Here is a 12,586-nt window from a genome sequence, read left to right as displayed (position 1 = left end):
TTAAAAAATATTTAATGGTATTATTTCTAGGCTAACAATCAAGTTATTACCTAAAATAGTCATCATGTTTATTGTGGTATCCTGAGGTAAATATTCATGTAGGCCGTCCTGGGTGATGCTCCTGTTGATGACAAAGATGTCTGTGTAGAAGAATTGATTGTACAGCAATCCTCATGGGAAATACGTTAGCATATGGAAATCCTTATTCTATCGAAAGACAATAAATCTGTTCTGATTCAGCTCCCAAAACACAACAAATTATCTGCAGTTAAATCCTTTATTAGGAGTGCCAGCAGCCCTGTCAAACAGTCTCTTTCTCTCTCACACACACACACAGCAGGCTAACAAGTCTGTCCGGTAGGAAGATGAATAGTTGTCTGCCACACCTATTCATCTCTGCCCCCTGCCTTTTATCTCCACAGCTAGGATGGGGCTTCACTAGCAGTGGTGGCTCTTCCGTCCCAAGGATCGGCTCATAGATTTCCACTGCTCTCCTCTCCTGCCGTCTACGCATCTGCGTGTCAGGCACTGGACCCAGTTGTTCCTCCTCTTCCTCATCAGCCACATCCAGACCTGGGGGCTGTTGACTCTCCATCTGAGGGCTGATGGACAGCCCAGGCTCTGCCTCTGTCTCTAGCTCTGACAGCTCCATTCCTTCTTCCCCCTTGGAGCTCTCAAGTTGCCTTGATGCTGGCCCTGACTCCCACACCACCTACTCATCTGATTCGGCTGCTGGAGGGGCTGGCAGCCAATAGACCACAACAAAATCTAATTTGATCCAATAAAACTAATTTGGATAGGATAAAAATGGCAGTATCTCTATTTCTGATGTGTGGAGGTGATGGCTAAATGGCGCAATTCATGCATGTAACATGTAAGAAGATTATAATGTCAGCTCAAAACATGACACGGGCAGCATATCATTTTATTAAATAAATGATATGACATCAGTGCATGCAGAATGACCCCCTGCCCCCCAAAAAAATTCTTAACAAAGAAATTGAAAATGCTCAGTGAAAGCGTTATTGGCTTATCGTTCAAAGATAAAGAGAAAAATTGGAAGAAAAAGGAAAGATATGGCATAACGTGGATACTCACACTTCAACGTCAAAAGTTCCATGTGCTTATTTTATTTTTCTTCTGTTTTAACCAATGCTTATGAAATTTCCCCGGATGAAATGATTACCTAATTCATGAATCCAAAATTCTGCTTAACAACAATACATCTTTGGAATTTTAAAATAATCAAGTGAAAGTTCAGGTGAAATAACTAATCCGTCCTCAGCCCCTTAAACTGTTTCCCCACTGCAGACCATCTCCTACAAATTGCAGAAAGTTATTGCCCATTGCTCATAATTGCTCATTAGCCAAGAGGATTCTGCCTTTTGGCATTCATCCAACTGGAGAATATACTGTATTTCCCAGCATTAAGTCTTTCTGAAACAATTCAAAATATCCAATGTATTTGGTGAGTCAGCTCTGGATCTGTGCTCATCCAAATATGCTTAAAACAGGGACTAAACTAAACATAACTAATGCTGAGTTCTGTGAATGCACATCATGCATGATGGGTAGACTGGATCTAACTGCTTGTGATTGAATTATCCCTTTTGTTTTGCTTTTAAAAATTTATTCTCTGGAATGAATTACTAAATGATTTCTTCACTGGAAGCCTCCTGAAAATAAAGCAGAAGGTATCAAATGCTCTATCTATAAACCAAATTTATCTATCGTTGGTTCTGTATTCTGTCTTTAATTCAGGAGTTCAAATTCTATGTAGCTGACTTTATGTGCTTACATTTTGCTATAATGGTCTTTCTGGGGCATAGAAGACACAACTTCTTGGTGGTTCTTTGACCTCATCAGCAGATGATTTGGGGATGTTCAATAAGCCATGTTCAAATATTTATTTATCACTATGTATTACCAATAAATGCATTTTGTACAAAAAAGATTTCAGGAGATGTAAAAACCTGAGACAATTGGTTTCACAAAGTAATCCAATAGGTGAACTGGCATTAACTTTTAGGCTTCTGTAACTCCAACTAGTTAGTTTATAGATTATTGTACATTTTTCTAGTTATTTATTATTTGTCCATCCATATTCTCCAGAGTTCAATCTGATAAGCATACATATTTATAATAAAAATTATCTGTTCAAAATATTGTGAAGTCACAGTTCTTTAACTAGTGTTAGAAGGTACACATCTACGGTACCTTCCCAAGAACTTAAGCAGTGGTGCGTTCCTACCAGTTTGGACTGGTTCAACTGTAATGGCAGTAGCTTGAACCAGTAGCGACCCAGGCCTACTACACCCTGAACCGGTTCTCCCGGTGTAGGTGCTGCCATATTGTTTTTTGCTTCTGCACTTGTGCAGAGCAATTTTAGTTGTATTGTGCATCCACGTGCAGTGCACATCAAGCATGCACGAGTGAGTGAAGCATGCCCCTGAGCGAACTGGTGGTAGTCTCTGCCGGAACCCACCCCTGAATTTAGGATGTTGTAATATATTGACATAGTATATATACGTGGATAACCATGGCCAGGTTATGCCATGATCTTTGAGTTTTGATTTTCAGATATTTATATTTTGTGATCTTCTCCAATTTTTTGACTTCTATTCTACTATTAATTGGTATTGTCACATCAAATATCCACACATTCTTGTTTTCAATCACAGTTATATCTGTTATATGTATTGTTAGCTATGATTTTATCAATCTATATTCAGAAATCTCACAATAGTTTAGCCTGCATATTTGGCTCCTTTTTCACCTGTATGTTCCTACCAATTTTTTCATGACTGTTGCATGATAATTCTTTCAGATGCTCCAGTGAATCATTATGGCTACTTTTTTATGTTATTGTTTATAATCAATCTGTGCAATCATCTGGCATGAGCTGAGAATAGGCTCTATTGTTTCTTTTGCCTTTTTACACAATCTGCCCTTTGAATCACTTGATAATTTTTTAATACTGGCCTTGATTGCATTAGTTCAAATAGCGTGCTTTTGTACAGACAAAATCAAGGGTTTAGTTTCTTTTTTAAACGTTTTATGTATTGCCAGATTTTATTTTTATCCATTTCCCTCTCAATGTTTTGTAGACATTGACCATGTGAGTCTTTTGCTTGCCAGCATTCTGTTTGTATTTTTATTACATTATTTTGATATTGGCTTTTTGTTTCCTGTACGTTTAGTAAATTCCAATTTTTAACATTCATTAGATCTTGGCTACTTTTTTAGAAAAATTAAAGATAATCAGCCAATCGATGCTTTTTTACTTTGACAGTTTGTTCAACAGAAGTAAACCTCTGCTTCCATTTCTGTTGGCCATATATAATTTATCAAAATCACTACACGGCTGTAATGCATAGTGAATAATTATCCTTTTTCTTGTTTTTCATTCCAAACTATCCAGTTCAGCTTCGGTCCGGTTAATAATTCCAGCAATGTTCTGTATCACGGGTAGGGCCTAGGAATTGATGGCTTGAATGGTAAAAGTGAGATTTTATTAACATGTTTTGCTGTTTCATAGCCTAGATTGTTTTGTTGCACATCACTTAATGTAGGATATGACCATGACAAATAATAAGAGAAGTAATAAATCATCCTGGAAGATCCTCCTTCAAAGGTTGATAAGTCCATATTTTTCATTTCCAACCACCAATTCTGACTTCTACCACTCTGTATAGTTTTTTCTAATATTTTTACTCATACCAGTGTTTCCAAACATATAATGATCCAACTATATGGTGGTGACTCAAACACCTTTTTATAACAATACAGACCATATTAAAACTTGTTTTTCAGCAATTCTCCAGGGCTATTTTATCAATCAAAAGTTTTTTTTATGGTACCTGTATTTTTCCTTTCCCCGCTCTTTCTGTTCAATGAGGAGGATGCTATTTTCTTCTAACTAATCTTGGATGTTGTCTGCTGTTATGCCTGTGAGTAATTAAACAAGCAAGTATTTAAACATACAAGCAAGTATGTTATAGGGCCTGCATTTCCTGGTGTTATCCCTTTTGCTGGGTCTTTTTGAATCAGATACATTTTGCCAGATATTAGCTGATGTCTCCTTTATGCAATACTTCATTAGGATATTTAGCTATAATTGGATGTAAGTCAGATATTAGAGTCAAAAACCATGAGGTTGATCACTTCCAGGAGATGTTCTGTTTTTAATCCTTTTTGCTCAATTTTTAGCCATTTCTGTTGTTATTAGTATTTTTTTTCCATTTGATTTTTATTAAATTCTTCTCCAGATTCTTTCTATTCATCCAGAATTTTCTTTTTCTTTCTCATGTACCAAATAACTTTTCAAAGCTGGATTGTTTCATTTTTGTTTGGTTTGCCATTTTCAAAATTCCTATTGTCATTTATACTTTGGAAGAATTACCTCTGGTCTGATTGAAAGAGCTGATTTTGCTTAAATTGGATAATTTATGTCTTATAGCATTCAATTTTCCCAGCTATTCTGATATTTATTGCTTTATTTAAAGCTTCTTCATTTTTTTTCTGGTGCTAAACCAATATTTTTATTAGGCTTGTCCTTAGCCTTACCTCTTCAATTTTTTCCCCTTCCTATTTCTTTCATTACTTGCGAACCAAGGGCAACACAGCTAAAGAACTGGAAGAAAAGATGGTACCAATACTAATAAGCATCTTGGATGGCACAACAATGTAATTCAACAGAGTGCCAATCTGAGTGTGAGACTGCTTGTTAATCTGCTAGATTAATCACAATTAATGTGATTTATTACAAACTGTAGCTTAGGTCAAGGTACTGTAGACTTTATAGCACAGAAGCAGTAATAGCATGAAGATAATTAGTCAATACATATCATACAGATGGGCCCTTCCCAGCCAAACTGCTGCAAATAACTGTGAAAAACCTAACTTTAAATGTTCATAGAGAGCGTACTTGCTTACCAACTGCCTCAGACCCCTTTTCTTTCCTAATAGATTTCTTTTCTGTTAGACCCATTGTTGTTTTTAGCCATCTCCACAATATGCTGATGTATGCAGCAAATGCATGCATTCCTATTCATAGAATACACACATGCAGAGACTATAAAACTGCTTGGAAACTATAAAAGACAATATTTATCTGCCTGGTGTAACACAATTCATTGAAGATAGGAAGTTGAGTAATCCCTAGAACATGCCATCGTATTGCATTCAGAAACATTAGGTCACTGATTCATTCAGGAAACAAAGGCATATAACAGCCACAATGAGCCTACAAAAGTTGTGGGTTTAATAAGGAAGATTCCTTCCTTGGAACACTGCCAGAATTGTTCTGTTTCACTCTCGGTTGTGTTAGAATTGGTTCAGATGACAAATAGGCATGAATAAATGCCTAGTTAACTCCCTGTAATAAATGTCAAAAGAGGCAACTTTGTGGTGGGTGTCTGTTGTGTTATATTGTTCACGGAAACTTGGGCTTTTAATTATATACGGACATTATCTGCTTCTAATTACTCTTAATGCAGCAAAAATCCTGAAGGAAATAAATGGAAAAGAAACTGACAACAATGTATAGTTGTCACTGGTTAGATTCTAACTGTCCTTTCTGTACAAACCATGTGGGTTTGTGTTTTGGAATCAATATTGTATGGCTTTCATTGAGTATTTCTGGCATTTCTTTGGTAGGTTTGTGAACAAGATTCCCCACCATAAAACTCCTACCTAATGTTCTGCTAATATAATATTATGATTACTAAAACAAATCATTGAAGACAGCTCTCAACCTGTGTAACTATGTTTCTGAGATCAGAGTAGATCTACTTCCCTATGGATTCTGGACATCAAAGGCAGGAAAGTAGTGAACAATTTTTCAGGGCGTGGAGGATGTAATCAAATATATTGGTGGAAATAGGATGGCTGGTTTTTTTCACACCTTTCGTAGATTTTTTTTTTAAGGGAAGGGAAAGCAAATGACCCCACGATGGTTAACACTTGAAGGAAGGTGATACAATCTTGGAATGCTGAGGATTGCAAATGAGATGCTGAGTTTTATGGGTCACGAGGCAAGGAAAGATACTTCTGAAAGAAATAATTTATATTGATTGAAATGGAGACCAATGAAGAAAATAAATTCAAAAAAAGATTACATCATTTTTATGCCTTTCATTCACTGAAAGTCACTAATATTTATCTTGGAATTTAAGGCTCTATAGTTTCTCCCAAAATGACACTGGAATGTCCTTTTGAAAAATCATCCATAATTTCAGGATGACTCATAAGCAAGCAAGATTTGCCTAAATACTTCTTACAATGAATATCTCAGAAAGGAGAAAGCAAAGTTATATATGATTATTTTTAATAGTAATGTGGATCACATTTTACATTTCCTTTTATTGGATACTATATGCACTGAAAAATGTGTCCTGTGTATGTTTCGAAAACATTGCTATAAATTATTTTTAAAAGGCAAAATCTATATCTTACCTGGTAGGGGTTTTTTTTCCCTAGCAGGTTTTTAAAGTCTTAAGACTCTAATCTTTTAACAGGCAATAGTGATATTCAAAACTTATTACTCAGGAGTATTTTATGGATCAGAGCATTCTTTATCTGAAATGCTACACCTGTAAAATACAATGTATGTAATGTATTCTGTTTAGCACAACAAGATCACAACTAAAGACATAGTTGTGTCTCTATGTGTGATCTAAGTTCTAAGGATGGAGCCCGGTTACTTGATTTTATATCAGTAGTCCTTGTAATCAATAAACTAGTTTATACTTTAAATCCATGGGCAAATATCAAGGTGACATGCAGTAAACTTTCAGCCTGGAAAGCTTCCCTGGCCACAGTTATAAATATTTCAGTCTATTGTACTTGGCAAGCTGCAAGCAATTGGAGGTAGGATCTCATTAAGACAGCAAACTGTGGAGTAGGGAGAGGATAGTGTGAAGCTATGGGTGATAACAGTGGCCTTGTCCAGAATAGGCCATGGGAGTTTTCTTATCTTACTTAGGCAGGAGGTGCTGGGAGCTTCCTGTGCGAAATTAGGAGCATATGCTGCTTTCCTCTTGTTGTTTGGCTTCCTCCTGCATATAAGACGGTTCCCAGCACAGTGATTATCTTTGCATCTTCAAACATGGCACAATTTACTTCCTTAAGAGTTTGATGTATCCTTAAGAGTCATGTCTTTTTTCTTCCCCCCACCCCCCACATCTCCCCCTCTGTCCTAGATTCCTTCTCAAGAGCTTGCTGGTTGATGTCCTAGGCATATGTGCCTTTTAAAATGTAGCAATATATGCTCTGTAAGACCAAAGCATACGAAATGTGCCTCCTGGGGCTTGGATACTGTTTGGGGAAGTACACATTTCTTTACAGAACTGGTGTTCTTGAATGTAGGATTTTTAGATTTAGAGCTTTATTTTTTTATTTAGTTAGTTTGTCAAACATGTACGAGATAACAGGTATAAGTATAAACATGGACATGAACACAGGAAATGGGTACGAATAAATGGGGACAGTAGGGCAAAGGCTGTAGTCACGCTGGTGCGTTTATACACGCCCCCTACAGAGCTCTTAGGAATGGGGTGAGGTCCACTGTAGACAGTTTAAGGTTAAAGTTATGGGGGTTTCAGGATGTAACAACAGAGTCAGGTAGTGCATTCTAGGCATTGACAACTCTGTTGCTGAAGTCGTATTTTCTGCAATCGAGTTTGGAGCGATTCATCTTGAGTTTGTATCTATTGTTTGCCTGTGTATTATTGAGCTAGAGCTGAAGTAGTCATTGACAGGTAGGCTTTGTAGCAGACAATATGTGTATTATGCTTAGGTCAAATCTTAGTCGGCGTAGTTCTAGGTTGTCCAACATTTCAAGCCTAGTGGCATAAGGTATTCTATTGTGTGCTTTGACTGAAAGAAGCTTTGACAACTTCTTCCTCTTTCCTCATTTTGTGGAAATTGAAACTAAAATTAATGACTCCTGCTTTCCAAAGCTGAATGATGCCTTCCCAAACAAACACTAACTGGATCTTTAAACATGGATATGTGATAGACGTGTAGAGTAATAGGTAGATGAATTAGGAAATAATTTATGGTTAAAAATGAAATTTTCATCGATTGAACCATGTTCGCTTGAGTTTGGGGTATCTCATAAAGCTATAGTTTTATTTCCAAATTGCATAAGGGAAAGCATGAATGTCCTCAGGATTATTCCCTCTCTTCAGAAACACCGTCAGTCCTGTCCATGAAGGAATGACTTTCCAATTCTGCCTCAAACAGCATTCTTCCAAAATCTGTTTAGACTTAACCATATTGGTTTTGGGAAGGCTTTTAGGACTTTGGGAAGAGATATATTATGAGCGATAACATCTTTATTTGAAATTTCTTGTGGATGGAATGATGTTGCCTCTTGGCTAATCAGAAAGGTCATTTTCCAGGTAGATAAAAATTGGTTTTCTGGGTTTTTCTTCCCTTATTTCTATCATTATTTTAATCTTATTTGCCCCGGAGTCTATAGAAGCTGTTCAAGTTCATTAATGACTAGAGTGGCATATACAGTAAACCCCCTTTTTATCAGTGATGGATAAATCTGAAAATTCAGGGGTGGAAATCAAGGCTTCTGAATATTTACTATCTAAAATTATCATTGTCTTGGATACTTTCCAAATACTAGCTATCTCTATGAGCTAGTCTGCTCCGATCACAAATAGAATAGTTCATTTACGTTACATGGAGAATGAATCACTGAATGCATGATTGAAACAACTAGGTGATTCAGAGTGAAATTGGAATACAGTCAAGACTGCAATGGATTTTGCATCTCTGTTGATGTTAGTCTTTTTTTTTTTTCATATGACAATGTTTTACATTATGAAAAATAGATTCCTATTGTTATTCTCCTATGAATAAATCCCAACCATTCATCAGCATCAAACAACTTTTAAAGAAAGTAACAAGATGAAATTTGAAATAGTTGCGTAACCAACTAAGCTGTGAGCAAGAAAATTCTGGATTCATATTTTTTTATTTGTTTACATCCCACCTTTATTATTTTTACAAATAACTCAAGGCAGAGAACATATCCAATACATCTTCCTCCTCCTTCTCTTTTCCCCACAACAACAACCCTGTGAGGTGAGTTGGGCTGAAAAAGACTGGCCCAAGTTCACCCAACTGGCTTTCATGGCTAAGGCATGACTTGAATTCATGCTCTCTTGCTTACTAACCTGGTGTCTTAATCGCCAGACCAAACTGATCAACTGATCAAACGTATCAACTTGCAAGAAATTCAGCATGGAAAACCTAATTGAATTTGCACAACTCTATGCTACTTAGGTTGGATTTCTCTCTCTCTCTGCTTTAAATTCTTTTCAATTCTTTCTTTTCTCCTTCTGATCTAATTTGCTGGAGCCTGATTATAGACATGAAGGAATTCCTGGTCATGCATTGACCAACATATTCAGACTTTCTGTAGTAATATCTTGACTACAGCCACTGAGCCAAATAATTATGCTTCTGTGTTTTCTTGCTTTTCTCCTAAACTAGCTTCCATTTTAGCTCAATTGCTGAAGTAAATAAAACCTTGTTACTCTACGTTGCACTAGTATCCAATATATTCGCTGGCATGCCATACCTGGAACATGTGAAAGGCGATTTTGTTCATAGTTTTAGATTTGCAATGAAGTGTCAACATTGCATTCCCAACAAAAGACCTATCATCCCTGTCATAAAGAATATTAAAAGGAATCTGCAGCTACTGCTTAGATTTTAATAGGTAGACATAGAGCTGGGGTTGGCCCACAATTTCTAAACCTCAATAATGTAAAGAAATTCCTAGAATTCTCCAAAAACCTATTTTGCGTTGTTAACATCAATTTCCTCCAATTCTTTTCTTCCATTTATGAAGGAATAAAGAAGGTACGCAAAAAAAAATGACCCTTATGTAGTATCGAAATTCACAGAGTCCAGCTTGTAGAAAACACGTTGTCCTTTAGGGTGCAGAAGATAAGAATATTGGACAATGCTATACTTGTAGAGGTCTGCGCCATGGCAAGTTTGTCAATAAACTTTCATTAATGGCGCCATTCCATTCTAGCACTCAAAAGCTTTGGTAGCTTGTTGAGATTGTACAGGTAGTCCTCAATTTACAACCACAATTGAGCCCAAAACCTCTATTGCTACATGAGATATTTGTTAAGTGAGTTTTGCCCCATTTTACAACCTTTCTTGCCATGACTGTTAAGTGAATCACTGCAGTTGTTAAATTAATAACACGGGTTGTTAAGTGAATCTGACTTTCCCATTGACTTTGCGTGGCACATAGTCACAAACGTTGACCACATGACCCCAGGACACTACAACGGTCATAAATATGAGTCAGTTGCCAAGCATTTGAATTTCAATCATGTGACCACGGTGATGTTACAACCGTTGTAAGTGTGAAAAATGGTCATAAGTCACTTTTTAAAAGATCTGTTGTAATTTCAAACGGTCACTAAATGAATTGTTGAAAGTTGAGGACTACTTGTAGTTGAAGTTTTGCATTATTACTATCAGTATATGTATTATATAAGATTCAGTGATGCACAAGTTTCTTTTTAAAAAAATCAGCTGCTTTAAACTGATGGGAAACTGACACCCTGAGTAATATTTTGTTTTAAAACAAAGAGAAACATAGAATTATTGCTCTAGACAGGACAATAAATAAACAACCAACCAGACTGTTTGAAATCTTCTTCCTTACTTCTCCTGAAAAAAATCAGTTCAAACAAAGGCAAAGAAATATGTTAGCAATCGACTACTGTGGGTGTAGAGTTATTTCTCTAAGGCTATATAATAATTAACTTGGCTATCCCATGAATGTATTTGCCATATGGCAGTGTTTCTCAGCCTTGAAAATTTTAACATATGTGGACTTGAGTCCTCAGAATTCAGAAGTCAGCTTGCTGGCAGGGGGATCCTGGGAATTGAAGTCCACACATCTTAAAGTTGATAGGGTTGAGGAATCCTGCCATAGGGTGTTACAGATGAGGAACTGATCTGATTGGCAAACCAACTGAGCATCACAGACATAGACAGATATACAGGGATTTAAGTATTTTAATAGTAAGTGCTCAAGGCCACTGCATGGAGTTATTGATTGGTGTTTTTGTTTGGGGGCAGGGTTGTTTTGCTTTATGCATGCAAAGTTATTTCCTTTCATCAGGATCTTCTTGTTAGGAACATCTGCCTAGCAGGGCTTTGGACATTCTAAAATGCTGATTTTCCAAGTTATAAAAACCTAAGGGAGATTCAGAAATAGTTTGCAAAGTTGATGCTCAAATAAATAAAAGCAGTTCCAGATGTGCCTAATCTCCTGGCAATTTCAAATAACTTTTAGAATACTGTTTGCTGTAAACTTTGAGATAGCAGGCTAGCTTTCTTTAACCTGATTCATGATCCTACCACATTATGGATAATTAAAGCATTAAAAAAAAAATTTAAAATAAAAAAAATAAAAGTGGACAATTCTCAGTATCTTAACCTAATATTGAATCATCTCTAAGTCAAGATGCTAATCAACACCCACACATTTTGTTTATGCAACATCCTGCTTTTCTTGTTATGGGCAGAATGTGTAATACAGTATATAAAAGCTGAATGGATACATAACTGTTCAGTGAACACATATCCTCTTCTTCCTAGCATATTCCCACAAGAACAGGGTCTACTTTTGGGATCACTTTGCATGGTCAGCTGTGTCTCCAGAGTGCAGGCCCATGGCTTGCATATTTTTGTTGATTGTGTCTTGCCATCTCTGTTTTGGGAGCCCGCAAGGTCACCAGCCATTGACTTCTAATTGGTAGGCAGTCTTGGCAACAGTGGAAGGTTCTGCTCTCAGGACATGTCCATACCAGCAGAGTTGGTCTTCTCTCATTTTCTCTATAATTGGTGCCACACCAAAACGTTGTTGAATGGTGTAATTTGTGATGTGGTCAAGAAGGGAGATGCCCGATATCGAATGGAGCATTCGCATTTCCATGGCATGGAAATAGCTTTCGCTCTCTGTTGTTGCTGCCCAGCATTCAGTGCCATACAGTGCAACAGGGTGGATGGTTGTCTTGTTAATGTTAGATAAGAGATGGTTGGCATCCATAACACACCAGTGAGTTCTTGCTAACGCATCCAGGCTGTATTCACCCTTGCTCACACCTCACCATTGATGTCGCCATTGCCTTAGAGATGGGATCCTAGATACTGAAAAATGTCCACTTTCTTTAGATTTTCTCCATTGATTTGAAGCATTTCAGGGGTGGTGACAGTCTCTTGATGTTTTCTTGATGTTGAGGCGGAATTCGAAATGATTGAGGCGATCATTCCATGTTTTGTTCAGTGAACACATTCTGTATCTTTATATGAAATTCCTAGGTACTTTTCATAAGTATTTCAGTTTTTTTTTTTTAATTTCAGCATAAGATGCTAAGGATAGTTTGTATGGAATATTTACTTATTTATATATATTAAGATACCTTTTTACTGATCTTTCAAAGTTAGGAAAAGATCCAATCTCATGCTAAACAACACTTTGTTCACCCATAGTAAACCATATGTCAGATTGCAATTCATTTGAAACAGAATG

The 12,586-nt window shown here is 36.7% G+C and overlaps 1 protein-coding gene across 1 annotated transcript in view; it reads left to right on the top strand.

Annotated features, from left to right (window-relative positions):
* FLT1 (fms related receptor tyrosine kinase 1) overlaps positions 1-12,586 on the top strand; it is a 128,196-nt gene that overhangs the window by 47,009 nt on the left and 68,601 nt on the right. The window lies entirely within an intron of this gene.

The sequence above is a fragment of the Thamnophis elegans genome, chromosome 6, assembly GCF_009769535.1.
Source record: "Thamnophis elegans isolate rThaEle1 chromosome 6, rThaEle1.pri, whole genome shotgun sequence".
Lineage (NCBI taxonomy): Eukaryota > Metazoa > Chordata > Lepidosauria > Squamata > Colubridae > Thamnophis > Thamnophis elegans.
The sequence above is the reverse complement of the archived record's forward strand: the minus strand, read 5'-3'. Positions and strand labels throughout refer to the sequence as shown.